This window comes from Sciurus vulgaris (assembly GCF_902686455.1).
Source record: "Sciurus vulgaris genome assembly, chromosome: 1".
Taxonomy (NCBI): domain Eukaryota; kingdom Metazoa; phylum Chordata; class Mammalia; order Rodentia; family Sciuridae; genus Sciurus; species Sciurus vulgaris.
In genome coordinates this window covers 14,578,027-14,603,109 of record NC_136461.1, presented here as the reverse complement: position 1 = coordinate 14,603,109, position 25,083 = coordinate 14,578,027, and the positions used below count along the sequence as shown (strand labels likewise).

Here is a 25,083-nt window from a genome sequence, read left to right as displayed (position 1 = left end):
CATTTAGTCATCTCTTGTCCATCTTTTGGAATTCTGAGATTTTGATTTAATTTTAGTTTGGGCCATTACTGATTTATTTTCTGGCAGTCTTTTTTTCCAGAATCGTAAGCTAAGAAAGAAAGAAATGTTGATGAGGCATATGAGTGTAGCCTTGAGTGTGCCACAGTTATCACAGACCAAAGGAATTTCAGTGTTGGTGTTTGCATTTTCTCTCGCATTTATAATTTTTAAACTTTTTCATGTTTTCATTTGCTAGTGGTGGTACTTAGGTCAGATGCTGTCTAGAACTTTGATAATGAACTTACCTCTGGATTGATTTTTCTAACCTTGATCTCTGAAGCTTAAATTCATAAATTCAACACCCACTTATTGCTTCCATTTGGATGTCTAATAGGCATTTAAACCTTTTCTCTTGATTACCTGCCTCTTAAATCTCTTCTGTCATCTCTATCTCACAATAATACTTCATCTAAAATATAGTATTTCAAGCTATGAACTTAAAAAACCATCCTGATTTTCATAAAGCTATCACTTTCAAATATACTACATGATTTATTTCGTTTTTCTGTTGTGATTTTCTTCAGCTAGAATGCCAACTACATGAAGGCAGGGGTATCCCTTTAATTCACTGTTATATTCCACGAACCTCAATACCTGGCATAAAGTTGTTCTCAGTAGATACAGGCGAAATGAATGAACCAGTCAGTCCTGTTCCTTTCTCTTCTGCCCCTCCAATCAAATCTGTAGCAACTACTTTTTGCTTTACCTCTAAGTTGTAATCAAAATGAGTGCACTTATTTTCATCTTCATCATTATTACTAACGTGATCTCTGTGGCTTTTTAACTCCTCTCTCTGCTTCCATTCTTGCATTGTTCAGCTAACCAGCATAATCTTTGGAAAACATCAGATCTGGTTATGCTAACTGCTTAAATCTTCCATTTGGTTCTTATTCCACTTGGGGAAAAAAAAAATCCAAAGTCTTTGCTTTCTTTAGGAAGCACTTAAATAATATAGGCTTTGCTGCCATCTCTTTTTAGCCTCCTGAAGTACAGACTTCCCTTTACTGTAATGCTTTAGTACATGGATTTCCATTCTTTGGCTTTATTAAGCCATCAGGGGTGGTCTGACTGTGCAGCTCAGTGGTAGAACACTTGTTTAGCATATGCGAGGCCCTGGGTTTCATCCCCAGTGCCCTCAGTCTTTTACCTGTAAACTTTTCTCCCACTGGTATATTAATTTTCTATTTCCATCTAATAAATCATCATTAACGTAATCCTTTAAAACAATACCCATGTATTAGCTCACTATTTCTGTGGGGTCTGGGCACTTAGCAGAATTTTCTGCTCAGAAACTTACGAGGCTGAAATTAAGATTTGGCAAGGGCTGTAATCTCACTTTAGGCTTTGGGTTCACTTTCATAGTCATTAAGGTTGATTGAAGAATTCATTTCCTTGTGGTTGTACTACTTAGGTCCCCTACTGTCTTGCTGGCTCGGGTAGAAGTTGTCCTCAGCTTCTAAAGGCTGCCCTTAGGTCCTTGCTGTGTGACCTTTTTACAATATAGCAGTCTGCTTAGCCTTGGAGGCCTAGAGGAGAGCATTCTCTATATGATAGTCCAGTGTGTCTTTTAAGGAGCTCATCTGATAAATTGAGGCCCACCCAGGATAATATCTCTTAATTACTTCAAAGAGAAATGATTAGTTCCCTAGGCACCAGAGTGATATCACATCAGTTTCTCTGTTCTTCAGGGTAATTAATTATACCAGGTGTGTTTCTAGTGTGAGGAATATTGAGAACCATCTTAGAATTTTGTTTGCAACAGTTCATTCTCTTAGCCAAGGATTCATATATGGTGTACTCTGTTATGCTGGACAGGTTTGAAGGGCAGGTGTTTTTTCATGCTTCTGTATTGTTAATGAATAAGGCACTTACATTAACAAAACTTACATTAACAAAAGAAAAACCAACTAATCTATTTCTTGTTTTTATTGACTAGTTTACTAAATATGAAAAGAAAAGCAGGCCTTATATTTGAATCTGGTACTGAGTCCATAATAGAACTTACATGGCATCTGTTTGCTTGAATATTTAATTATTATTTGAATCATATGCATTTTCCTTTTTTGGGGGGGGCAGGCAGGTTGTGGGTACCAGGGATTGAACTCAGGGGAACTCGACCACTGAGCCACATCTCCAGCCCTATTTTGTATTTTATTTAGAGACAGGGTCTTACTGAGGCTGATTTTGAACTTGTGATCCTTCTGCCTCAGTCTCCTGAGCTGCTGGGATTATAGGCATGCACCACTGTGTACAGCTTCCTTGTTTTGTTTAGATAAAAAAATACTTGACTATCTGGAATTTCATGAAATTGAATCTAATAAGCATAACTAAGAGTGGAAAAAGGAGGGAGGTATTTTCTTTCTTTTCTTGGTGGCAAGTTAGGATTGGTGGTAATAATGTTGGAGAGAATTTGAAAAGTGTAATAATACTAAATACACTTTCCTAATAGCTACTGTAGTGGTCCTTTCAGTTGAGTAAACCAGATTTTATTTTTCAGTATTTATAGATTTTGAGAAATAATTTATCTCAAGGAAGAATTAGGACGTTATGAAAATCTAATGAGAGGGAAGACCCACCCTGCTGCTTGATGAGCAGAGTGTGGTGTTACAGGTACTGGGGTGCTACAGGGACCATAGGCCGCTGAGGAGCAGCTGGGTGCCAGGAGATCGGCAGCCCTCCTGTGTTTATTCCTAGCAAGAGTGGTGCCCCTTGCGTGACAGGAGCAGCTCAGGTTTACAGTATTCGCAGTTGGCTAATTTTAAAATTGGGGCAGGCCTCAGGAAGGGCTGTAGTTAAATGGCTACACTTAAGGCTAAATACCATATTCTGAAAAAGGACCACTGAACTTTCTGTTTCTCACAGTTGAAATTAACCAAGTAAAAGCTTTGGGATCTTTCCAGTCTTACCCAAATGAACTTGGTTGTTTCCATGTGGGAATTGCAGCTGTTGGACTGTGTTTAGATGACCTTACTAAATAAACTCCATCTTGAGGGAAAAAAAGTAAGGGATGACTTCCCAGACGTAAACCATGTGCCCTTTACCTTTACATGAACCATTTATTGTTAAAAATAATCATAATTTTACTTTATAGGATCTTGGAGTTTTTCTTTATCATTTTAGTAAAGATTTAATTACTATGTTTTTCTTAAGTACAGTTTTTTTTTTGGGGGGGGGTGGGAATACCAGGGATTGAACCCAGAGGTGCTTAACCACTGAGTCACATCTTGAGACAGGGTCTTGCTAATTTGCTTAGGGCCTCGCTAAATTGTTGAGGCTGCTGGGATTATAGTTGTACACTACTGCCCCTGGCTTAAGTACCTTTTTGTTGTTGTTAGATATATAATTAATACGTAATAAAACACTGTGACAGGCATGGTGGTATGTGCCTATAATCCCTGCAACTCTGGAGGTTGAGGCAGGAGGACGGCAAGTTGAAGGTCAGCCTCAGTAACTTAACAAGAATGTAAACAATTTAGAGATAGCTGTCTCAAGAAATTTAAAAAGGTCTGGGGATGTAGTTCAGTGGTAAAGCACCCCTGGGTTCAATCCCTAGTCCCAAAGAAATAAACAATTTAAAATAAAAAAGTGAAACAGTGCTTTGTGTGTAATATTTAACAATATATCTATGTTCAATCAATGCATATTTGTCTACAATCCAGTTACAAGTCTGTACAAGAATACTTGCAGAAAATTTACAAGTGGCACCTGCCTGTAGTCCCAGTGACTTGGGTGGCTGAAGCAGGAAGATTGCAAATTGGAGGCCAGCCTCAACAATTTAGCAAGGCCCTAAGAAATTTAGCCAGACCCTGTCTCAAAATAAAATATAAAATGGCTGGGAATATGGCTTAGTGTTTAAGTGCCCCTGGGCTCAGTCTCCCTGTATCAAGGAAAAGAAAAAAAGGGCAAAAATCCTTTGAGTTGTTTTTTCTGGAAAATTTGGAAGATTGTGTTACTGTTTATCTGGAATCACTGCATGGCATTATTCTGTTACAGCTGAGGACCTGCAAGTCTGCTGCTCGCTGGGGAAGGGAAATGGGTAGCCATTCTTTCTAGTTCTCCATGGGTCCTAATTCCTGTTTGTTTACACCTGGCCAATTTCCTCCATGTTTCCTGCATGGTATTTATTTCTATGGCTCTGTAGTCAAGAAAGAATGATCATGTTCAGGGAACTTGCATTTTTTTCCTATATTGTAATTATTATTTGAAAATTGTAGTATATGTTTGATAATTCTTAATTGACCAGAATATTTGATGAACTTAGAAATGAGTTGGAGCTAGATAAGTACACCTAACAACTAACCTTAGGTTGCACGATCTTTATGATTTTACCTTAAGTATTTCAAAAGGACCTTCAATTTATATCCGTCAACAACAACGAAATATCATTGATTTCATGAGAGATTGTTTTTAAGCCAATCCCAAAAAACCCTAAGGCCAAATGTTCTCTCTGATATGTGGATGCTAACTCATAACGGGGGCAGGGAGGGAGGGAGAAGGGGAGGTTCACTGGATTGGATAGGGGGAATGGAAGGAAAGGGGGAGGGTAGAAATGCAAAGACAGTAGAATGAATTGACTTTTCTATGTTCATATATGAATAACACTACCAGTGTAACTCCACATCATGTACAGCCACAAAAATGGGAAGTTATACTCCTTGTATATATGATATAATACATTGTACTGTCTTGTATAACTAAAAAATAATTTATAATTAAAAAAGAAATGTCTTAATCTCTGGTCACAGGTTAGCCATCAGTTATGGCTCTTGACCTCGAAGTTTTAGATTCTAGCTAGTTCTATAGTTCATTTCAGCTTCGAAGTTAGGTACCTGAACCTTAAAGTGTGTGTTTCTAGGATTTGATTACCAAGAACTGAGGAAATTCTGGGAAAAATCTAATGTCATTGGGAGACTGCTTTCTTTTCTTCCAGAATAGAGGTTTGAATTCTTGGATAGAATTTAGAAGATCTAAGAACTGAGATGAAATTCTCTGAATTTTGAATGTAGACAACAGTTACAATAATGCATGAATAAAAATACATATTACTATAGTATGAATTTGTTTAATATTTTTGTATCACTGCAGTTGCTCCCTGATTTATGATGGGATTATATTCCCCCAAACCATCACAGGTTTGTAAATATTTAAGTGAAAGTGCATTAAGTAATCTAACGCACTGAACATCATAGCTTAGCATAACCTACCTTAAATGTACTTAGAATATTTACATTAGCCTGCAATTCTGCAAAACCATGTAAAAAAACTAATTTATAGTTGTATGTTGAATATCTCATTTTACTTATTGACTGTACTGAAAGTGATAACCATAGTTGTTCAAGCATGCTTTGGAACTTTTATAAAGTAAAAATTTGAAAGTCGAACCATTGCAAATTGAGGATTGTCTATGATTAGTATGGTTAGTTTTTGTTATAATCTCATACTTTTTTACTTTGCACATATAGAAACATGACTATATTTTTTATTTTATACATTTAACAACATGATTGTAAAAAAAATGTATTTTCTGCTAGATTGCCAAAAAAAGTTCATGGCCCTTCCTATTTAAGAACCATACTGTAGCTGGTATATCTTGGCACATGCCTATAATCCTCTCTACTCCAGTGCAGAGGCAGGAGGATCACAAGTCTGAGGCCAACCTTGGCAATTTTGTGAGACTGTGCCTCAAAATTAAATTAAATGGGCTGCAGTGTAGCTGAGTGGTAGAGAGTTTACCTGGCATGTATGAGGCCCAGGTTCAATCCCCAGCACTGGGCAAGAAAAAAAACGGTCCAAGGAGAAAAGATTTTTTTCATATTAGAAGAGTACAAAGTTGCTTGATATATATGGAGGTTTGCCAAAATGTCATTGTTAATCTAGATTGCTGTGAGGGGGACAAGCCTTCTAAAATAAATTGCTGGTCTCTGGGAATGCCCCTAGGGAAGTAGTTTCATATTGATCATCTCATGAATACTTTATTGCCAGCAAGAAATGGAGACAATTGTAATTTGGTTACATAAAAACATATGCTAATTTTGTTTTTGTTGTATAACTTCATGACCATTGCATTATACTAGAAAATATATATGTGAAAAGAAATACTTGTAATGCATTAAGATTTTTATATTATCTCCTTATAGAGCTTTTAAATATCATATAATGTGTGTGTGTATATCTGTGAGCACACGTGTAAGCAGACATGCATATCTCTACACGTGTGCGTGTATATGTATTTTTAGGTGTACGCTTTTAAAGCAAATGATCTTTGCAATAACTTGCCCCTTTTTCAGTTCAGTTTTATTGAAGTATTATTCATATAAAAGTAAAATTTACCCTTTGGAGTTTTTTTTCCTGTGAATTTTAAGGAGCACATAGTCATGTAGTTCTTATTAGTCAAGAAACAGAAAATTTCTGTCACTTCTAAAAATGTGTTTGTGCTCTTCTTGTAACCCTCCCCTTCCCAGCAGTCATTTCTTTCTTTAATGTTCCTTTTACAAAATGGCTGCATGCATTCTTTTACTTGCTGTATTTTTCCTTAAACTCGTGGTTTTGAGATCATACTTTAGGAATCTTATATCATATTGATGGAAATATTCATGTGTATTTTTTTCTTAGAATTTTGATTTTTTTCATTTTCGAAAATATAAGACTTTATTCAGTTTTGTACTTGTTTTAGTGTAACTTGTGAGCTGGAAAATCTAGTCGTTAAAAGATGAGTTGACTATTTTGCCTGTATTTATTAGGATTGGGTTACTAATATAATGTTATTACTAAATTTTGACTTACAGGTAACACAAGTAGCAAGACAGCCGGGACCCCCTGCCCCTTCCCCTTACTCAGCACATGAAATAAACAAGGGGCATCCAAATCTTGCGGCCACGCCCCCGGGACATGCAGCGTCCCCTGGACTCTCTCAAGTAAGAAAAACAGTTTAAAAAAAAAAAAAAAGGAATTTCCAGGCAAAACCAGCATTTCTGTTTTTTTAAAGCAGACCTTAAAATGGACTTCAAAGTAGTATCAAAAAACATTATTTGAAGAGTAATTTCTCTTGGGTCTGTAGCCTCTTTTAGACGTACCTCCCATAGTGTTGACTATTAAGTTTCATACATTTTAGTTTGTAGTGATTGAAAACTGCCATCAATATTTAGTTTTCCTTTTTTATTAAGAAGTTAAAAATGTGATTCTAAAGTCCATTAAAAATATCGTTACAGAATGTAACATGGGTTTGCTTTTTAGTATTTAATTTGCTGTAGTCTTCCTACCTCGGTTTTTTTTTTTTCCTTTCCTGCTTTTATCCTTAGTAATTAGTGGGAGTTTTTGTTTGTTGGTTTGGTTTTTGATTTTGCCGGTCAATAATTAGAATTTGTTAGGCTTAAGTTTTTGTTCATACATCCAGCAACTGGTTTAAGAAGCTATTTCCCTGAATTCCTTTCATTTTAAGTTTTTCTGAAGATACTTTTTTGCTTGCACCATCCCTCCATCACATGCCTGTTTAGGTTTCCTTGTGATTGAGAATCACTTGTTATAAAGTCTCTTATTGGAATGTGAAGAGAGACAAGCCACTAACCTTGACTTGTAGTGCTTGAGATTTGTCAGTATTTACATGTAAAAGCTGCTGTTTTTAATAATGAAAATTATTTTTGTGTCATTTTCAATTTTTGCTTTGATATTTTAGGCCTTTTAGAACTTTGGAATAGTAGGAGAGAATTGAAATTACTTAAAATAATTATAAAACTTGATGATTTTAAGTTAGGGACTTAAAGTAATGAAGGTTTAGATTATAGAATGTTTAGAAAAGGAATTCTAACTTGCCAGACCATGATTGTTCTAGATCTCTTAAGTAATGTATGAATGAATTTTTCATGGACTTAGTGGTGGGCTTAAATTCAGCCTAAATCATTTCTGTGTAATTGTGAGTTTTAAATATTGAATGTATGACCAAAGGAATTCTTGGTTGTAAATGAGGTTCTTGTGTTGGTTTTTATATCACTGAATGTTAGCACCCAACCTGTAATTAAATTGTATTCGGCCTTAGTCTCATCAGGAAAGATAAACCTCATTTAAACAATTATATTTAATTTAAGTTGAATGTGAAAAGTTCAATATAAAGAATTATTAACTAAAAATTGAAGTTTGGAGTAATGATGGATTGACTGAAAGGAAAGAACTCTCAAGAATAAAAGAATAACGGATGTGTGGAGCACCTGCTTCTCTTAGGGCTAAGGTAGAATCTTCCTTTCCAATGCTGATACCAAAGCTGTTGGTCCTTCCTTTGGAAACTCCTAGGAATTTGCCCTATGGAAGGTTTGGAAAACTTCCTTGTTCACCACTAATAATCTGTAGCAAAGAGCTACTACAGTGTACACTGGATCAAGGCTTTTACAGCCTCTGTGTTCACCAGAGATAATTCAAGTAACTTGATTTGCTGGATCATGAGTCCCAGTTGGCAAAACTGTGTTGCAACCTAGACTTGCTGCCTAAGTTTATTTTGTCCTCTTCCTTACTCAAAACTGGAAGTTGGTCAAGATAACAATGGCAAATATAATGTACATTGTCTCCAAGATCCCCAGAGACTAAACCTTGTGCCTTTTTTTCCTTTTATGTTAGTTAATGTTAGGGTAAAGACTGTTCCTCTGACTCTGGACTAAGATCTGGACTCTTGGGAAAGGGAATGGTGTGTCTTGCTAAGTAGCATTGGTGCCATATCAGTGACATTTACTGGAAATCTAACCTCTGGAACTCACAAGAATTCTTCCCTCTGTAGTGCTGAGGAAAAACTGTTTGCAGGGAGGTTTCTTAGAAGAGACTGCTTCAGACCTGCCAGAGAATACCAGGAATGGCTGTTGGCTGCTGAATACCACTGCCTGCTGTGCACTGCAACAAACCTGGCACTGAAGGGAAGCTGGTCATGGCAGAAGCTAAATTTTGGAGAAGCTATCTGGGCTGCAGGAATCCTTTACTAAGTCCATGGGACCCAAGAAGCAAAACCCTTTCTTCCTGCAATATTGCTACAATGCCCTCTACTGACAAAAGTTTAACATTGTACCAGCTGGAATGTTGAAATATTTATAGAGCACAGATCCATTTTCACATTACAGGCAAACAGGGTGAATTTTGAGCTGAGAGGCAAGCGACTGATAATTGGCATATAAAGGAAAAGAGTTTTTCATTCTGAAATTCTTAACTATTTCAAATTGTGATTTTACCCCAAACTCTCAAGTTTTCTGGATGCCAGGGCATCTTATACATGCAGTTTACATTAAAGAAAGGATGTTCTCTCAGAGGTCTCCATTGTTGAACCCACAAATGCCATTCTGTATGCCATTTTATCAGCTACCTTTAGAAGCCAGAGCCCATGAGTATCAGAGAAAAGGCTACCAAATATTATTTTGTGTTCCTTTGTAGTCTTTTTCCTGCCAATTGCTTGATTTTATGAATGAACCTAATAATCACACATGGCTCACTGCCCTTTTATCCTGTTTCCTTTTAGCCAGAGGGAGGCTTATGTAGATCCGTCTGCCTCCTTACAACAATTTCTTAACATAATCGATAGGGTAAGGAAAGCTTTTTTTTTTTTTCCTTCCCTTAAATTGGCTTCCTTGGAAAAATGGAAGCTTTTGTGGAAATCTCAGTGTCTTTAAGTCTAACAGTTGAAACAGCTGATAGATCATAATGAAAAACAGGACTTTCAAAACAGAGGAGACAGGATTCCAGGCTTGGAGTCAGACACTCTTTTTTTTGGTTTTTATGGTGTTGAATAAATTACAAAGGGGAGAATTAGAATTCTACTGTTCTTTAAAAGGGTTGTTAGCATTGATTCTATACAATTCTACCTCAGAAGAGAATACACTAAATGCAATAAGTGGCATTTTTTATTTTCATGACTGTTAGACTTGGTTCTCTTCAAGAAGTATATATGTGTGCAAGTGCTTTTGTAGCCTTGTTTGCTAAGTCTTCTATTTCTTTATAGTATTAGTGTGAAACTTGGAAGCTGTTCCCAAGAGTTGGACCTGTCTTTGAAGTCTTTGCCTATTCCTGATATTAGGATAAAAGTAGGGGCAAGACTTGGTCATTTTCTGTTGGTAATAATGTGTTTTGTTATTGTGAACTAAACTGTTAGATACAAATCAGCTGAGGAGAAAATCACAGAAACTAAATTTTAGCCACATGCCCTTTTTTGAAGTGACATTCTCCTCTCTCTGTGAATTAAATCCTTCTATACAGAATAGCTACCTGAGGACTGGAAACATAGCTTAGTGGTAGAGCTCTTGTCTGTCATGCAGGAAACCCTAGAACTGTGAAAAACAAAACAAGCCAAACATCCCAGTAAAATGGCTATCTAGGTCTAATATTCAATGGTTGACACTAAATTATTCTATTAGGGTCTAAGTGAACGAGGCTAAGGTAAGGAAAAGTGAATTACATAACTTCGAAACATAAAAGATGAAAATGTAGAAAATTATTCCCAACTTCCTTTTTACATCTTGGTGACAATCTGATACCTGCTTATTCCCCTCAAAATAGAATTTTACACATGTACATGCATGCCACATGAAAGCACCTGCCAAGTTTTAAGGCTTTATGTGTGGTTTTCTTGTTATTTGATGTGTCATTCATTCTAGCCCCATGCCCCTTAGAGATTTTATTTAATCAGAGTCAAACACATCAAATTTTTACAAGATAAAAATCGTTATAATGACATTTTTGAACCTGTAAAATGGTGAGACAACAGCATCTTTTTAGGTGTGGTTTCTTTTCAGAATCCCGACAGAGCCGCACTTCAGCAGTCTAAATCCAGAATGTCCTTAGTTTAGGATGGTAAAGAAATTAGCTGGTTACAGTGACACAAACCTGTAATTCCAGGGACTTGCAGGAGGATTGTGAGTTCAGAGCCAACCTCAGCCACTTAGTGTGGCCCTAAGCAACTTAGTGAGAACCTGTCTCTAAATAAAATATAAGAGGGCTGGGAATGTGGGACAAAAAAGGAATTTAAACTATTTTTGAGTGTAGATCTCAGGGGGTACCTTCTTGGAGAAGTACACTTTGCTGGGAGTAAGGAGTCCCAATCCTCCGAACATTATTTCAGACTTCAACTTTGTGGAAGTTCCTATCAAGGCCCTAATTTCTTTGTAAATAAGAGGTTTGTGCTAGATGTGTTAGGTGGAATTTGAATTCCCCTTAAGATTTCCAAGGATTTTGGAAACTGACTTCATTGTAACCAGTTGTTAGTGTGGAATTTTAAATTTGAGATTTAAAATTAACTGCACTTTGCATTGTTATGTTTCCCTTTTTTTAAATTTTTTTTTCTAGCTGTCGATAGAACTTTTATTAATTTATTTTTATGTGGTGCTGAGAGTCGAATTCAGTGCCTCACACGCATTAGGCAAGTACTGTACCACTGAGCCACAACACCAGCCCTGTTATGTATCTTTAAAAAAAAAAAATCTATCAGAAGTTTATTCAAATTATTTAAATTACTCAGGTAGTTAAAGAGAAAGTTGAATCTACTTATTGTTTAATTGGTGATGCACATTTACTTTTACTTAGTTAATTTTCACAAGATTAACAGTTTCAAAACAGACTAAACTGGAACTGATTACCTGCTGATTCAACATCTAGTTTTTATCTTCTTTCTCTTGATATTCCAATCTAGACATTTGAGCTTTAGGAGTTAAGCTTGCAGGAATCAATGAGAAGACATGCTGAGAGAATAATGCCAGATAAGCTAGGCGCACACCCCCACCCTGTATTCTGGAAATTTCATTTGGTTTCTTTATTTTTTTTCTTTTTTCCCTTGGAGATGAATTTAGTCATGTTATGTAGTGAACTGAGATGGTGAACATTGTATGATCCAATGATTAGAGTCAGCATTTTCTATGGAAGTGCTCAGCAAAGGACGTTTTCACCCAGGTATAGTCATGATATTTATTTATTTTTTGCAGTGCTGGGGATTGAACCCAGGGCCTTGTGCTTACAAGGCAAGCACTCCACCACCTGAGCTATATCCCCAGCCCCTATGATATTTATTTTAACACTATAGTTTTCATCATTAGTGGAGGATGAGTTTCAAAAGACTTATGGTCCCTACAAAATCTTTCCCTTTTTCTAACTTTTTAGACTTCATTTTCATTTCAGGGTACTTGTACTAAGAAAAAAGTCTCTGTGCAGTTGGTCATTGACTATTTCAGCCTTGCAAGCTTGCATTTTCTCTAATATTAAGATGAAGTTTTATTTTACTTCATCTAAGTTTTTGTACTTTTTTTGTGATCTTGTGTGACCTTTCCTTTATTTTCTTGAAGAAAACTTCGCCTTTAGCAAACAACCTTGCTAACCAGTATATATAAGAGAAAACTTTGTTTTTATTTTTAACCACACTTTTGTTATGGAAGTAGATGAGCTTTGAATTTACTTCAAAAAAGAAAACAATGCAGAATTCATAGTTTTAATGTTCCCTTTTCCCACGTTGAAATGTATTATGGCCATCTAAGCCTTTGAGTTGAATGGTGTTTGGAAGCCATATTCAGGGCAGAATGGGATTTGGTGTAGGCTTGGGCATCTGCACTGCTGGCTGCATCGAGAGCTCTGTTAGTGCCTAATGCTGTTTGGTTGTTTTCAGTTGATGATACACAAGTAGTGTTCTTAAAAATTTACTTCTTCTTGAGAATTTCTTCAACAAATATTTTCATCAAACACTATAAGTAAGCTTTGGAAATGTCATTAATACAAAGTCAGTTAGTTGTGAAGATGCATAAAATATCCAAATCATTTATTCTTTTGATATGCTAAAGAATTGTGGTAAACATTTCTAAGTGTTGAGGTTTATTTTAAAGTGGCAACATTGGATCAGAGAATTTCAGCCCTCTTGTCATTTTTTGTTTTTATTAACAAAAACAGTTGCAAATGTATTTATAAAGTAGAACTTCATCAAATATGTTTCTGTTAGATGTTTCATCTTTTATGCAGTCTTATGTCTTTCTTGAAATGTGCTTAGAGCAGTTTTTGTGTGCTATTTGATTATGTGTTTCTTTGTATTGCATGTAGCCTGAAAACAATTTCAGTGATTAAAATTTTTTTTCTTTGTTTTGTTTGAATTAATGTAAGAATGATTAACTGCAGTTATTATTCCAATCACCTTAAACCACAAATTTGAGGTTCTGTTCGCTAAATCTTCAAAGGTAGAATCTACATTTTAAAACATTTAAGTATTAATTCAACATTGTTTTTTAGAATGCTAAAGGACTTTATAAGAGTAAAATTGTGATTTCATAAGTTTTTTTTTTGTAATTTGATGTAAGCCCAGTTTTTTATTGATGATTTTCATTTTCATCCATATTCTGTCAGGGCAAAAGAGAATTTAGGATTTTGTCTGTCTCTTTTACATTTAAAGAACTTTCTTTTGTGTATAATTAGGAGATTCCTTTTGATTTCTCTTCCTATCATGTACTGTGAAAAACATCTCCCAGCATTTCCCTTGCAAATTACCTCTCTGGAAATTCACTTACATGCTCCTAAATTTGGAGGGGAAATTCACTGTAGTGCTGCCAGTTCCTTTTTTAAAATCTAGTTGTGGCATACAGAGTTGTTTGTTTATGTTTTTGAAAATTGCTATTTCAATTAGGCTAGAGAAATTAGCACATGCCAGTAAATTCTGGGATGGTAAATAGAGCAGGTACTTTTGTGTAGTGTTTGTCTGTTTTTTGTGGTACTGGGAAACAAACCCTTGGCCTCACATATGCTAAGCAAATGCTTTACCACAGAAGCATACCCTCAGCCCCAGTACAGCTAAGTTTTATATATAATTAGGAAATTGGGTAGTTAGACTATTCAGTTAAAAGTGCTTCTGACATTTCTGACAAATACGTATTTTGTGTATATGTGTGATTTGAAGAACTCTGGGGTATAGACAGGACTCTGGGGGACGGGTCAGTAGAGGGTGTAAGTAACATAAACATGTAGAGTGGTGTCCTTAGTTTAAACAGGCAGATGGAAATATATGCTTATCCAGATTTATTGGGAGAAGGATAGTATGCAGTTTTTCAGAGATGTAGGAGATGGGAGGGGATAAGCTTCATACAAAATTATTTGTTTTATAAGAGATCAAATGAGAAAATTGTACACTACCTTCCTTACTACAGATATGGCATGTAAAAACTAGCTGTCTTTATAGAACTAAGAATTATGAATTTCAGTGAATCAGCATTAAATGAAAAGCAGAAAGCACACATCATCTTGGAGATGCATGGTAATTTTAAATTCTGTCAATGAATAGTAGTGAGGTTTAATTAACATGTAAAGCAAGTAGAATCAATTAACTCTAAAAAATGAATACTGGAGAGATAGGGTGACGATTATGAGACTTTTAGAATTTACCTTACAAACTAATACTTTTGTCCAAATGCATAGATTTATTTCCTTCTTTTTTTTCTCCTTAGGCTGATAATTAGAATACAGGTAGGTTATATCTCTTTTTCCAAACTTTTTATCAGCTGTGATGGCTAACCTTTTTTTCCCCTTCCTCTGTGAAGAATGATTAGCTCTAGGACTATCTGAATTCTGTCTCTCTTGTGTTTCTTTTCTGTCTGCCTAGTAGATTGTTCCATAGATTACCAATAAATAGGTTAAAAGTTGAAGAAATGGCACCAACATTTTGTTGTATTTCATAGGTTAATAACCCCCCTTTTCTATTCACTGCCATTGATTATTTTGTGCTCGGTGTACTAGGGATTGAACCCAGGTGCACTTAACCACTGAGCCATATCCCCTGTTTTTAATTTTAAATTTTCTGGTTTTTTTTTTTTTTTGGTAGGGAGAGGGGGCCAGGGTCTCACTGAGTTGCTGAAGCTGGTCTCAAAGTTATGATCCTTCTGCCTCAGCTTCCTGAGCTGCTAGGATTATTGGTGTGCACTACTGCGCCCAGCCACTGCCAGTGATAATTTTTTCTCTCTCTCTCTTTTGGATTCAACCCAGGGCCACTTAGCCACCAAGCCACATTCTCAGCCCTTTTGTATATTTTATTAGAGACAGAGTCTCACGAGTTGCTTAGGGCCTCGTTAAGTTGCTGAGGCCGGCTTTGAATTTGGGATTATTCTGCCGCAGCCTCCTGAGTGCCACCAGGCCCGGCCTACTGATTCTTAATTTTAGGCAATATACAATGTTAGCTACAACTTTATTAATCCAATTCTTTTTATTCTTTATCACCTATAAAATTGCCTTTTGGGGGCCTGGGGATATAGCTCAGTTGGTAGAGTGCTTGCCTTGCATGCATAAGGCCCTGGGTTCAATCCCCAGCACCCCCAAAAACAAAACAAAACAAAATTAAAAACAACTAAAATTCCCATTGTCTTTTACAGTTCATTTTCAAATTTTGATCAGTTTATTACCGTTAACAGTGTGACAGTCTAGTTAGTTGAGCAGGCAGTTATGGCAAGCAGTTGTCAAAAGCCTTGTTAGAAAAAAGTAAATTACACTATTTCAAATTGAGAGGGTTTGATACATGAATTTTCTGCTCTTTTTTTTTTGGTGGTGGTGCTGGGGATTAGAACTCAGGACGTTATGCATGCAAGGCAAACACTCCACCCACTGAGCGATATCTCCAGCCCAGGACTCTTATTCTGACCTCTGTAAATGGAGTCACTGTAGGTTGGTCCCTGAACATCAGAAGCTCAGTAGACAAGAGAAAAAGATAAGACTGGCACTTTGTCTGCTGCTGCCATTTCTCAATGGGTGTGAGAGGCTTGGACTGTGGGGTCTGAGTGGAACTTGTGTGTGTCACCATACTGACACCTTATAGGTGGGGTAGAGCTAAGAGTAGTGAAGTAACTGGGGCAAATTATAGTAAAAGGATATATAACTTTAGTTAACAGGAACCAGTAAAATCCCAGGGAATTTTTTTGTAAGTCAAGAAAGGGGAAATACGTAGAAAATGTGATAGCAGAACTGTGAAACGTGTTGGGAGCAGTAGTAATAACAAAGTTAAATTCCTCAGGCAAATAGTTACTCAGATTGGTCTTAAACTAAAACCTAGGCATGTGCACTTAAACATGACACAGAAAGATGGAGAACAAAAGCATGGAAACAACATTAACAGGAACGTGCTAATAAAGTGAAAGTAGGTATAAGCCACCTACTAGGTCAAAGCAGAAAACAAGGCCAAAAACAGTATATGCTAGAGAGTCCTTAGGCTAAAAAATGTAATTTCTGGAAGATGTAGCACCACAGACTTTCAATTACTTCACGATTGGTTTAGAAATATATAAAGCACAATATAAAAGATATTACAATTGACAAATCCGTACTTTAAATGGGGGATAACATATCTGAGAATTGGACAGATCAATAAATAAGCCTAGAGCAGAGACTGGCAAGTTATGTCCAAGTCTGTTCCCTTCTGTTTTTTTTTGTAAATGAAGTTTTACCAGGATGCAGCTGTGCTCATTTGTTTGTGATTTCTACTTTTATGCTATGGTGACATAGGTGGAATAATTGCTAGAGATGTGTGGCTTACAAAGCTTAAAATATTTAACGTTGGAACTACAGAAAAAAATTTCCAATCTCTGGCATATCAGCAAACTTTTTCTCTGTAAAAGGCCAGATACCAAATATTTTGGGTTTTGTAGTCTTCTTTAAATATGCAAACACCTTTCTTATCTAGCTTTACAAAAATTTGTGCAAAGGACAGTTTGCTGTCCTCTAATATAAATGATACAAATAGTAAACTCATTTTCTCTCTCTCTCTCTCTATATATATATATTTATTTATTTATATATAATATTATTATATATATATTTGCATGAGGGGATACATGTATATGAGAAATAGAAAATTTATGCACATTCAACTAAGATAAAAATAATTGTAGATATCAATCATTTGAACATCAAGATTAACACTTTTGGAATGTAAAGTTGTTTGCTTCCACAGCACACATACTAAAATTAGTAAAGCACAGAGAAAATTGGTGTGACCACTGTGCAAGAATTTCACACAAATTTATGAAGTGTTCCATATTTTCTAAGTGAACCTCACTGTCTTGTATAACTATAATGCACTAATAGAGTCATGAACAATTATATGAAGAACTTTAAAAAAATTGAGGAGATTTGAGCATCACGATTAGCAAAGTTTTAAAATTATTTGGAGGAATTTTTAAAATAAAATACAAAAGACTAGATAATTTAAATGACACAATATATGTGTTCAGTGACAGTACTCATTCAACTAATACAATGCTATTTTCTCCCAGTACTCGTGGATATTTGCAAAATTTTATCATTTGTTAGACTACAGAGACAAATGTTAAATTCTGATCATATTTATATTTTTTCTGAATATACTTCTAACAGAACAACAAAACAACAAAAGAATACAATTTTATTTAGAAAATTAAATTAAAATGAAGGTAGGTGATCTTTACAAATGAATGGCAGACAATATTTTTTTTTGCCTTTCCATTTTTGCAGTACTGGGCAGCAAACACAGGGCCTCACAAATGCTAGACAGTATTTTAACATGAAGTTGTGTGATGCTAATAATGTGTTACTAAGACAAAAAAATGTGTGTAGCCTTATAGGTGTCTTCAAAGATAAGAAAAATTTTAAATGACTAAGCCAGTGATTTGAGTGGAGAACTATTTCACTGTAATGAAAGGATTGCAGTTTCTAAGGTATACTCATGCTCGCTTCTTATTCTGAGTTTTGATTGAAAATACTAACTATAAATGCCACAGTGATGTTTTAATATAAGGAATCAAGATTTTTATAAATTTGGCAACTACCCTTAAAATATCTGAACTTTGAACTGACCAGCCTAATGCTCTGTGTCATTTAGATTACAGCTAATTTGTTGGTGGTGTCAAAAATTTTATGTGCCTGTGAGAGGGAGAGATAAGAGAGTGTGGAGGGGTGTGGAGAGAGAAGTAGGGATATCACAAATGATTACTGATCTTGAGCATCTTTTCAGATGCTATTGATCATTTGTTTTTGGACAAATGTTTATTCAGAGTCCTTTACTGCCTGTTGCTGTGGCACAGGCCTGTGATCCCAGAGAATCCTGAGGCTGAGGCAGCAGGAGGATTGCATGTTTGAAGCCAGCCTAGCAGTTTTTAAGAAAAAAAAATTTTAAATATTTTTTTTAGATGTTGATGGACCTTTATTTTATTCATTTATTTATATGCTGTGCTGAGGATTGAACCCAGTGCCTCACACATGCTAGACAAGCACTCTTACCACTGAGTTACAACCCCAGCCTCAGAAGTTGATACTTTGGCTCTTATTTTTGGGCCTATGATTCATTTTTACTTGGGAAGCAAGTGCTCTACTACTGACCCACAATTCCAGCCCCAGCCTAGCAATTTAGCAAGGCCCTGTCTCAATAAAGGGCTGGGGTTGTAGCAGAGCACCCTAGGTTCCGTCACCAGCATGTGGGTGTGGAGGAAGCCCTTTGCCTATTTTTTTAGCTGGGAAATTTATATTTATATTATTTTATTTTTTGTTGTTGCAGGAGTTATTTATATGTTCTGGATTTCAGTTCCTTATTGAGTATGTGATTTATAAGTATTTTTTATTATCTTGCCTTACATGCTGTTTTAAAGTGGGTTTTTTTTTTTCACAAGTTTAAAAAAAATTGTTTATAATTGTAGATGGACATCATGCCTTTATTTTTATGTGATGCTAAGGATGGAACCCAGTGCCTCACATGTGTTAGGCAAGTGGTGTTGCCACTGAGCTACAGCCCCCCCTTTGCGCAAGTTTTTAATTTTGATGATGTGTAATTTCTCATTTTTTTGTTATCTATGCTTTTAGTCATAGCATTGACAAGATAGCATTGAGAAATTATACTGAATTTTCCTTTGTTTTGTTGTTGTTGTTGTAGATGGACACAATACCTGTATTTTATTTATTTTTTATGTGGTGCTGAGAATCGAACCCAGTGCCTCACACATGCTAGGTAAGCACTCTTACCACTGAGTTACAACAAACTTCAGAAATTTTATACTTTGGCTCTTATTTTTAGGTCTGTGATTCATTTTTACTGATTTATTATTATTGTTCTTTTTAGATATACATTTTGTAATCCATTTTGAGTTAAATTTTATATTTGGTGTAAAGTGAGAACCCAATCTTTTTTTTCCTGAATGTGAACACACACCCAGCCTTCCAGAACTATTTGTTAAAGCCTGTCCCTTCCCTATTAAGTAGTCTTGTTGAAAATTATTTGGCCATATCTGCAAAGGTTTATTTCTGGGTCCTCTGTTCTTTTCTAGTACTCTGTATATCTGTATTAATGCCAGTGCTGCCCTGATTTGATTGCCACAGTTTTGTACTGGTTGAGTATCCTTTACCTGAAATGTTTGGAACCAAATTTGTTTGAGATTTTGGAGTTTTTGCATGGAACATGGTATAGAGGATTTTGGAACATTTTGTAGTATTACTGATTGAGAATGCCTCATCTAAAAATCTGAGCTCTGAAATGCTTTGAAGTCCACATTTTGAGTTTTGGATCTATATAGAAAAAACAAACAGACTTGACTTCTTCCACTGTATTCTAGCAGCAAAGATCACTCCTGCCACCGCACAGGTGTTCTCCCACATCCACTAAGCACGCAGTCATTTCTGTGGCAGACACCACCGGGTGTCCTGCACTTCTGGTCAGTTCTGTCATTTATCTGTGTGGAGAGAGCCTCAGCTATCACAGGTTGAGGGCACTGTCACTGGGCTGCTCCCACTGCAGTTCGAGTCTCAAGCTTGTGAACCCTGAAACTGGCAACAAATTGGGGTTCCTTGAATCCTCTCTTAAGTTTTGATACTTTGATACAGAGACACTCAGACAGGACTCAGTGAGACATTGTATTTAGATTTACCAGTTTTATTGTAAAGAATATTTTAAAGGATGCAAACAAGTAGCCAGATGACACGAATACCATAAGGCAAGGTGTGGGTGGGTCCCCAGTACAGAGGATTCTGTCTCCATGGAGTTTAGGTGAACCACCCTCTGGTTCACCTTCCTGTAAGCCTCCACATGTCTGACTGTTTAGAAGTTCTCTGAACCATGTTGTTTTGTGTTTTATGGAAACTTTATTGTATAGGCTTGACTGAATCTGTGTTGAGATGGATTGGACGGAAAGGATGTGCCTGTAATCCCAAACTATCAGGAGGCTGCAACAAGAGGATTATGTGTGTGGGCTAGCTTGAGTGACTTGGTAAAGCCCTGTCCTGAAAGGTAGGTCAGTGGTACATGTGAGGTGTCCTCAACACTACCAAAAAAAAAAAAGGATAATCTAATGCTAATAGACTGGAGAGCGAGGCCTGTCCAGTTCTTCTGTAGTCCTTCCTCCTTAGGGGGCAGAACCCTTTTCTATTATGAGGGTCTTAAATTCTATGAGACAAGGTAGGTCAGTCAGTAGCTCCAAGGAAGATGGGGCGGGAGAGAAGGGACTTGAGTTCCCCTCATCTGCCTTGGGGGAGAGAAACTCTAGTTTCTGTAGTTTGTCTTGGGAAGAAAAGGGTGGACAGAAGAAAAGACTCCTTGCTTTCTTAGCCTCACAGTACCCAAACATTATTCTAGTCACATAGGAAATAATAAAGGCTGTGCAAGTAATGATCCAGGAACCACGAATTGAACACCCCCCACCATATGTATATATGGCACATTTATCTCAGGAGTATTTTGAACTTCAGATTTTTGGATTAGAGATACTCAACTGATAAGAAAATTTGAAATCAAACACAGACCTTTAACATTGTCCTGCATTTTTAAGGTTGTTTTGGCTCTTTGGGCTCCCTTGCAATTCCAAATGAATATTTGGATGAGTTTTTCTATTTCTGCAAAGTTTCTTCTTCAAATTTTGATAGGAATCTACATATATTTTAAGATATATGTATCGGGAAGGGCACAGCGTTTTTTCCCCCCTAATTAGATGGAGGAATCATTTGCTTAAAGGTAGAATTTTAAAATTTGACATAGGTACCTGTGAAAACCAGGATGTTCTAGTTAATAACTCATTCAATAAATAGGTACTTAACAATCTCTTTCGAAGTACTAGAGCTAAGAACACATGAACACATCTTTTTTGTTCTTTGGTTTTCATTGGTTTTTGGAAACAGCACCTTTAAAATGTATTCTCCTTTGAGGTTTGATGAGTTTGCCCTAAAATGCATTTCAATTAAAAAAGAATCTTGTACCACAAGATTAGAAGTGAAGTTCAGTGTCAGTGTGTGAAAGCTCCTAAGTGCTCTATATGGGAAATAAGTTTCCTTTCATTTGATCAAAGGAAATTGTGATTTGCATTGGCTAGAATTCTAGGTCCTTCTTCAGTTTGAAATGTCTACTTTGTTATCTTTATTATTTTCTCTGATCTTCTGTTAAATCTCAGATGCCCACTAGTTTGATTTGTGGCATGCCATGTGTCTCTGTTCCTAGACTTGTATACACATTTTCAGAGCACTGGGTTCCAATTTTCGGGTAAGGGGGGGGCATAGTGATTGTCCAAAGCAATTCAACAGTTAGTTCTTTGCATGGAACATGGTGTATATTACTGATTTCAGTTTTTATATTTTTACATTTTATGCATATGGAGTTTTTCTTCTTTTAGAAAACCAGTAGCAGGTTTAGAGAAAAATATTTGGGGTTACCAAGAGCATGGGTGATAGAAATCAATATGTGAGCAAGAGCTGCCGTTTTGAGGAAGACAGCGAAAAGTTCTAAGTTCTGCTAGAGGTTCATAAAGGGTGTGAAGTTCACACAGGGGGTTAGGTAAGTTGGACACAGAGGACTGACTTAGAAGCCAGCTGGCTCATTTACAGTTATTAGTATATCAATTTAAAGAGTATGATGTTAAATCAGTTTACTTTTCAAAATGGCCTTATTCTAGAATTCTGTTTTAATGATAAATATTTTTTAGAGCTCGGTTGATAGAGTGGTATGCCAAATGCAGCTGTCCAAGTGGGTGATGAATGATTTTAGAGTGCACTTCAATTCGTATAGTCATGCTCATTAAATATGTTTTTGAGGTAACAGTAAATAATTGAATGACCTTACTGTGAAATAAAACACATACTGTGGCTTAATGAGTGGTTGAGTTGCCTAAAACATTCATTAAAAAAATTTGCAAAGGCCACAATTAAGTAAGAGTAGTATTTGTGGGTAGATAGCATTTTCAACATGGCCCTTCCTTTTAATTTTCTAGTAGTGATGTCCCTGATGCTGAACAGAGATTCCATTTAGAAATGAATAACCTCTCCACTGGAGCACTTTGAAGAGACCGGGAGTACTGCTCGGCAGTTAAACTGTGATAAAGTCCCCAGAAGATTTTCTTTCTATTGTCTAACTAAAAAGAATTGATCATATAGTCTTTCCATCTTCTCTTTGAGGTTGGGAACTCCACCCTCCCATCAAACTATAGATTCTACAAAGGAATTCTCAGTTTGCTGCAGTATATTAAAGGCTGCATTACAGAATGAGAAATTTCATTTTAAAAATAGAGACTGGGGCATGAATCCCACTTCTACCATTTGATAATTGTGATCTTGGGTAAGTTGTCATTTGTTAAATAGAAATAACAATATGTACCTCCAAGACTGATGTGAAAATGAAACCAGACATCAGATGCAAAGGCCCTGACAGATGCTGCAAGCTCAATAAATGTTTGTGGCATTTCCATTATTACAGTGTCTTTTGTGTATTTATTTTATTTATTTTTTAAGTTTGGAATTGACTGGGGGTGTAATTCAGTGGTAGAGCACTTGCAGAGCATGCCTGAGGCCCTGGAGTGGGGCAGTGGGGTTGGGAGAAGAAAGCTTGGAATAATTTTATGGAATAGCTTCTTTTTCTGCTATGGCATTGTTTAAATGTCTTGATTCTAGGACTTTTTCTGGGCTCTTAAATATCAGTTAATGATACTTTAACCAGGCCTGATTAGTAGGCATTAGTATCATTAAATATATTGTTAAAAGCTTTTATTCCACATGTAACAAAATGAAATTAAATCCTTCTCTCTCACTCTACACGACACTCAACTTAAAGTGGATTAAAGACTTAGGCACTAGAACAGAGACCCTGTTCCTAATGGAAGAAAAAACAGGTCCAAATCTTCACTATGTTGGCATAGGATCTGACTTCCTTAACAAAACTCTGAAAGTGCAAGAAGTAAAATCAAGAATCAGTAAATGGGATGGATTCAAACTAAAAGCCTTCTTCTGAGCAAAGGAAACAATAACATGAAGAGTGAGCCTCAACAATAGGAGAAAATCTCTACCACATGCACCTCAGACAGAATATTGATATCCAGGATATATAAAGAACTCAATAAACAACACCAAAAAAATCAAATAACCCAATCAATAAATGGACTGAGGAAGTGAACAGACACATCATAGAAGAAGAAATAAAATGGATCAACAAATATATGAAAAAATGTTCAACATCTTTAGCAATTAGAGAAATGCAAATCAAAACTACTCTTAAGCTTTCATCTCACCCCAATCAAAATGGCAATTATCAAGAATACACGCAATAGTAAATGTTGGTGTGGATGTGGGGGAAAAGGTACACTCATACATTGCTGGTGGGAATGCACATTGGTGCAACCATTATGGAAAGTGGTATGGAGATTCCTCAGAAAAGTAGGAATGGAATAACCATTTGACCCACTCCTCAGTTTATACTACCAAGGACTTAAAATCAGCATATTACAGTGATGTAGCCATATCAATGTTTATAGCAGCTCAATTCACAATAGCTAAATTATGGAACCAACCTAGGTGCCCTTCACCAGATGAATGGATTTTAAAAATGTGATATATATATGGTGGAATATTACTCAGCATTAAAAAATAATGAAATTGTGGCATTTACCTGTAAATGGATGGAGCTGGAGAAAATCATGCTATGTGAAATAAGTGAATCCCAAAAAACCAAAGGCCGAATGTTTTCTCTGATATGTGGATGCTAATTCACAATATCACAAGGTGGGAGCAGGTGCTAGGGAAGAGTAGAGTTACTTTAGATTAGTTAGAGGGGAGTGAAGGGAAGGGGCCTGGGGGTAGAAGGGATTGTAGAATGAATTGATTATTACCCTATATACATATATAACTGCAGGACTGGAGGGATTCTACATCATGTACAACCAGAAGAATGAGAAATTATGTTCCATTAATATGGGTTTGAACCAGTATCTCACACATGCTAGGCAAGCACTGTACTACTAAGTCACAACCCCAGCCCCTAGGCTTTGATTTATAATGTAGGTATTTTTTAATTTATTAGATGAGCCATGTCATCAGGCATGAGCAGTTCTGCCAAAGATTAACTAGTAATAAGAAATGAGAATTTGTCTAAAGAAGAGTTACTATTTTTGATCTTTTCCTGACTATAATTTTATTGGATATTTATGATAATTTATAAGAATTTGGCACTTCAGGGAAACATTATATTCATAATGTCATTGATTATAGTAGAAAAGTTGAAAGTGACAAGTAAGAAACTTATATAGATGTGTTATGGTAAATAGGATTCATGTGTTTTGGTATCTATTAAAACCTATTTTAAGCCCAACACAGTGGCACTTGCCTATAATCCCGGTGACTTGGGAGGCTGAGACAGGAGGATCCTGAGTTCAAAGCTAGCCTTAGCAACTTAGCGAGGCCCTAAGCAATTCAGTGAGATCCTGTCTCTAAATAAAATACAAAAAAGGACTGGGGATGTGGGTCAGTTGGTTAAGTGCTCCGGAGTTCAATCCCCATTATCAACAAACAAACAAACAAAAACCCCACCTGTTTTAACCTGTTTTATTAGAATGTTTCCTTCCTCCTTATCAGTCAGGTTTTACTGTTAAGACAAAATAACAAGATTCTTTTAGAAACCCAATCCTTCCACAGCTACTTGGGTGTTGAGTAACTCGTAGGGTGCATACTGTGTGGTAGGTACTAATGGGTTTATGTGGAAAAGGCTGCCCCACGAATTTTAAACAACACATTTATTTTCCTTATAAAATACCAAATGTGTATTTAAGTCTTTTATTTCTCTGAGAA

At 36.2% G+C, this 25,083-nt stretch overlaps 1 protein-coding gene and 1 long non-coding RNA gene across 36 annotated transcripts in view; one reads left to right on the top strand and one right to left on the bottom strand.

Moving 5' to 3' along the window:
- EIF4G3 (eukaryotic translation initiation factor 4 gamma 3) overlaps positions 1-25,083 on the top strand; it is a 283,828-nt gene that overhangs the window by 98,924 nt on the left and 159,821 nt on the right. For 31 of the 35 annotated variants that reach the window (XM_079100300.1, XM_079100303.1, XM_079100301.1 and 28 more), the window contains one exon: positions 6,846-6,974. The exons of the other annotated variants lie outside the window; for them this stretch is intronic. The gene's annotated coding sequence lies outside the window, so the exon portion shown is untranslated. Of the gene's footprint in view, positions 1-6,845; positions 6,975-25,083 lie in introns of those variants that run through there. 35 annotated transcript variants of the gene reach the window in all.
- Positions 1-25,083, bottom strand: part of LOC306654844 — a 69,821-nt gene that overhangs the window by 35,590 nt on the left and 9,148 nt on the right. The window lies entirely within an intron of this gene.